General features: G+C 42.7%; 1 protein-coding gene across 1 annotated transcript in view; it reads right to left on the bottom strand.

Moving 5' to 3' along the window:
* Positions 1–5,738, bottom strand: part of ctnnd2a (catenin (cadherin-associated protein), delta 2a) — a 225,123-nt gene extending 219,385 nt beyond the window's left edge. Inside the window, exon 1 of the mRNA XM_058635385.1 lies at positions 5,370–5,738. The gene's annotated coding sequence lies outside the window, so the exon portion shown is untranslated. The remainder of the gene's footprint in view (positions 1–5,369) is intronic.
* Positions 5,739–6,000: the final 262 nt, after the last annotated feature.

Here is a 6,000-nt window from a genome sequence, read left to right on the forward strand (position 1 = left end):
TGATTGACAGGTGGTATCATCCAATAGGAGGCTGGTTGCAGGTGACGTATCTGAACTTTTGGGTTGCAAAACATCAACATAATAGTTCGGGCAAAATTTCGATTCACAAGATGGTTTGTCTCTTGGTTACGTCAGCTATTGGTTAAGTCAGCTCTTGATTTTAGGAGCCACTTAAATGCAAAGACGCCAAGTTCCAAGGCAATCAAAGCAGTCACTGTCTGAGCTGCAGTGATGTAATGTCAGTAATAATCTTTTTTTGGGGCTTTTATGTGAAGGTCAGCAGATAATGACAATCTAATTACTGTGCTGGGGAGCATGAAAGAAAGAGGTCATCACATCAGCAGAAGTATCAGGACTTTCAAAACCTCCAGAGAGAACTCTGTCATCCTGCTTTCCCCTCCCAACCACGAGATCACAGTGTAAGATGCAAACCAACATCCTCTGAGCTGTCCTGCTCAAGGACACTCCAGTGAGATAAATGGGGCCTTGAATCCAGACCTTTGGTCTCCTAAACAACATGATGAACAGCTAGATGTGAACATGACATCGCTGTCCACGTATACATCAAGTCACCTCTTCAAAACTCTATTAGTCAAAGAGGAAAACAATTGTGTTTTACATTGAAATAACGTTAATTGTGAGTGTGTATGTCATTATTTCTATTATCATACATGGATATACTAAAGAGCTTTTACATTACAGTCTGATCTACGACACGCCAGCTTGATATGAGCAGAAGGCAAAGTGAAAGGCACACATTCACTGTGAGGACTTGCAGAGTGTTACACACAGTCTGCAGGGCTCAGCTGGCTGTTGAGAATCAAATACCTCCAAATCACACCTGGACTTCTTGTTCAGCCCACATCCTCTCTGGGTTTTTTTGCTTTCACACAGATGTGACAAGATTGTGAAAGGATTTGGGCTTATTGGAAAAAAAAACACCTTTGGATAAAACAGTGCTGAAAAAAGTAACTAATAACCTTAATACTGAGTTTGTCAATTTCCATATATCTACACTACACAACACTGTGGTAGGGAACAATGGTAGCACAATGAATCATTTTCAAATTAAAATCACAATTTGAAACAACACAAATCTGCAAATTGGAAAAGCTGCTATTAAACTGATCTATATTTGATTGTCCTATAATTTTCTTTAAGTCCTCATCCTTGCACTTGAGTATAGTAGTTCACATTTTGATGGTATCTCGTGTGATTATGCTCCACCTTGTCTTAAATCTATGAAAAAAAATCATATCACAAATCAAGTAACAATCGCAATATACGTCTGTATATTGATATTTAACCCAAATGAATCGAATGGCAATAAGGCCTCCAGCAATTTGCAAATTGCATATTGTCCTGACTGATACACGTCATATTCTACAGACTGAGGAAAGAGATCACCTTTGTTTCTCACAGATCTGCACAATTATCACACAAGTAATCATTTTAAATATGTTATTCAAATGAAATGAAGGATTATGTAAACAGATGATCTGGTGACTGACTGAAATGGACAAATTTGAGTTAAAAGTATCTCTTCAATGATAATAGCTGGACATACTGTATCCCACTAAGACAGTGGGTGCACTGCACATCACCCTTGAGGAGAAGAAGAGTGATATTAGAGGCTTAATGGTGTGTAGCATGTCAGCAATCTTGTAACAATTCCACTGTAATGGGGGATATTGTAAAATTGCCCATTAGCAGTGACACATCAGTGTTTTTTTAAAATATATATATATATATCATTAACAAAATCCGAAGCATCAACGTGAGCATGAAGACGTCTGAATGATGAGTACGCTTAGACCGTCAGTTAGGACTGCACCCTGTGTCGATGGATATGCATTTAATGCAATCAGCAAGTGGATCAAATGTCTGCTGCCTGAAGCCCACTCACACTACACTTCAGTAGATATGTAGAGGAAAAGACCTGTACAATAAACAGCATAGCAGGTAACAGAGCTCAAGGACATCAATGTACGATATCAAAGAATGCTTATTTTATTCTCCTTTTCCTCTCAATAGCGTTTCATGTTCTACAGCTGTTTGTTCTTTAGATACACAGAAATGGAACAATAAAAGGACGCGTACAGAGTATCTGAACATACGGATACTTTCCCCCATTTGTTGATTAAAGACGAAAAGTTCATAATGGTATTTGTGTAGCCGTGACAACTGCAACAAAAGCTTTTGTTTACTTCATTGTGACAGATGAACAGCATCAGATGCTGCCTCTGGGCTTGTGTCACACCTCAAAGAGTTGCCATTGAGGCTCGTCGCTCCTCTGGGGGGGAAAGCATCTTGCATCTCCAACAGTCATCTAATCAAATATTTACTTCATTAAACACAAATGAAAAATACACCAACGAGGAGATATCATTTTAACTCGTTTCAGGGACACTTGTGTGTCAGACTGAAGTGGAGATTTAGGATGTGTCTCGTGTTAACACGTGTGACTCGGGAAGTGGCCTCGAGATCAACAGTCAGTCACCATAATTCCTAACTGATTTATGAAGAATGCTTGACCTACAAACATAAGCTCATCCCAAATCATCCCACATATAATATTTAAATTAGTAATTAAATATATGTAAAATAAAGGTAGGAGATGAGATTTCATCACTGGCATAGAGGCTCAAATGTCAATTACCAGACTGCATTTAACTACGCATCCGCCATCAATCATTCGGATTTGCTCACATGTCCATATGCCGTATACACCAGGGACAAACAATGAATCATTTTCAAATGGAAATTCCAATTTCAAACAAGCAGCACTGAACGGGGCCTCGCATCCCTCATGCACCCCTCAGAGGCCACAATAATTTGTTATGTCAGGCTATAGAAAATGTAGACCACACCCTGAAAGCTTCATGTGGCTGAAGGCGTACTTCCTTTTGCCAGTAGGTGGCGCAATGACTGGCTTTGAAGGTTATCATCGTTTACAGATTGGCCCTGAAAAGAAAATGAAAAAGAAAAAAACAAATAGAGACTGCTGCATGTGCATACTTTTGGCCACGACCATGTTTGCCACGGCAGATCAAAAGAGGGTCAGGGTGGTTGCTGCGTGGCTAGTGGGAACACAAAATGTGAACATGTATTTTTAACTATAATAACTATAACTATAACTTTAACTTTTACCTTTTGTTCACAAACCTAAATTATTCGGTTTTAATTATGGATGCACAATATTGTTTGCAGATATTGGCTTTAAAATGGGATATCAAACACACCGGGATCTATATCTCTACATCTGCCACGAGTATGCAAAACATAATGTTAATTTCACCACAGAAGAGACTAAATGACGTCTGCAGTAACCGATATAAACATCGGTATTGGTTATCGGCCACAGCACCCCCAATATATCGGCATATCAGAAACTAGGACAATATTCACATTTAAGCAGCTGAAAACTCTTGTTGTAATTATCTTCTTTAAAAAATCAATCAATTGATTATTGGTAATATTGATTATTATTCAATTAACTGTCAAAGCTCTAATTGCAAAGGGTCATTAAAAGCAGTGTTTTCTCCAAATGGTTCAGCCCTCATAAACACCAGGGCCTCTTCAAAGCCTGACGTGCAGTATATCTCTAATACACTACATTGACTGAATCACATCATATTTGACACCATGTGCACTAAACCACACCCAACTTTCACTCTCTGGTGATGGGAAAAATGAAATTCATATCAGTGACAGTATTTTCTCATCTCCCTGCCCCTGCTCTATGACTGGGAGGGCAACTATAACTCAAAAAGTCTTCCCCTTTCATCAGCACCGCTCTACGAGGCAACTGCCAGCCCAGCTCGTCCCAGCAACTCTTTGGACTGTCGTCAGCACTCCATCCTGTGGATGGCTGCCAGCGGCCCCTCCATCCGATCAATAAGCACCGGCGGCTGGCTCTCCTCCTTTGCTCTCACCCTGGCTTTCTCTCCTTCTCTCCCTGGAACCACATGCAGTATAAAGACTGTTCTGTTCTGCCAGCACAGCAAAGTGATTAGGCCTTAGGCCTGTGCTGCTGTGTGAATTAGCCTAATCTGTGTCCGTGATGAAGGACAAGGCGTTTCATGAACACTGGAGACAGCCACTGATAGGACATAGAAAAAGCTAATCTCCAGGAAATATATTGAAGAGATGAGTGTGAGGTTGTGCGAGGAACGTGAGACACTTCCCACAGTGAGAGGTCTTTTGTAATGCTGCCTATCCTTAAACACCAAAAAAAGTGGAGTTATGGAAGATGTGACTCATGAGTGGGGAGAGTGTGATGTTATCATCACTTTACACTATTGGAAAAGTGGATTAAGTGCTGGCTTGAACTCACTGAGCAGTGATGATCTGTGAAGGACACGGGAGGGAGAGAGAGAAATCTTTAGCCCCTATATATGTTCCTGCACCAGAGGTGAGTTTAAGGGGAATTAGAGGGGGATTGTATTCTCCTTGTTGCATGGATACACGACCTGGAGTTGCCTAACCTGCAAACCTCAAGCCACGTTTTATATTTTCTCAGCAACACAGCCCAAAAGATAAACGTTTAAATAATATATGACCGTCTATGCATACCTCTGCCTTTGCTGTCCATCATGTCCAAGTGCTGACATGCAGCTGAACATGAACCCACAGCACGCAGCCCTGCCCTCATCCTCCTCCTCCTCCTCCTCCTCCTCACCTCAAAATCATCTACTAGATATATTGTTCGCCCTTGACAAACTGCCAGTGCACAATCCCCCCTCCTGCAAATGTGTATTGATCAAAGTGCAAGTGCAGCTGTGGGAAAAGGTATGGAATCTCGCCGACACTCTTATCCGTGCATCACTTCATACTCCACAACCACACATAGACAAAAGGAGATTCCACGATTGGGCAGACACAATAAGATTTATGGAATAATATTCAACAACACTGTAGAACCTGAGGCACAGAATTTGCTCCACAAAGAAAACCAGCATGTTCCCTGCCTTCCCTTCCACATGTTTGCACGGATATCACAGCCATTCTAGTCGGGAAGTGAAGTTGTCAAAACAAAATAATCCATCATCTGCAGAAGCAGACCTGCTGTGATGCCTTTTGTTTACATGGCGGGGGGTTTTTGGGCACTTTTACGCACAGCCAATGGTGAATTTGGGTCAGCAGTCATTTGGACCCACATGTATAAAGTGTCTGGTGAGCTGAGCACAGCCGGATGCTTGTTCTCAGAAGCAGGGCATTATTTCTTAACAGTTTCTTAAGCAGTTTCCCAATATCATCCAGCATCTCCGCGACACTCTGATGAATGACAGTGGGATAAAAAGCAGGCGAATGAGCACCTTGTCACCTTCTCCTTCCTCTGCTTTGGGAAATATAAGAGGAGGACTTACCGAAATGGGATCCTGGCCACTGTGACCGGCGTCTCCTCGTTTTCCCCCGGAGCTTTGGTCTGTCTCTCCTTCAAGTCAATCCGCAGTGTGCTCAGATCAGAGGGGAGCAGAACGGTGCGCCTTCTCGCTGTGTCCTGCGTCCAGAGTTGCCGAAAGATGGAGCGACCATTTGCCGGGATGCTTGGCCAGAGGTGCAAGGCTGAGGCATGCGGGGGGAGGAGGAGGAGGAAGAGGAAGAGACACGAGGGGAGGAGGAAGAGGGAGAGGCGCTAGGTGCAAAAGCCAGAGAGAAAGAAAGAAAGAAAGAAAGATAGAAAGAAAGAAGGAGAGAGAGAGGAGAGAGCGGCAAAAGCACTGCACCGACCGTGAGGCAACACCATCAGAAAAGAGGCAGACAAGCAGCTCTGTCTCCCCCCGCGCGCACACGCACATGCGCGCAGCCTTTTGTGGCGCCACATAGCCGACATACGAGGATAGGGAGCGCCATCTTCAGGTGGCGCGTGATAGGAAGCGACTGGGTGTTGTCTCATACGTTGACAGTGTGTCATTATGTGCACATTCACGTTGATTTATTAATTTGTTTGTTTGTTTGCCCCTTTGACAGACACCTGGATGTGTCAGTGTGTACTTA

Source organism: Solea solea, chromosome 1, assembly GCF_958295425.1.
Source record: "Solea solea chromosome 1, fSolSol10.1, whole genome shotgun sequence".
NCBI classification, from domain to species: Eukaryota; Metazoa; Chordata; class Actinopteri; order Pleuronectiformes; family Soleidae; genus Solea; species Solea solea.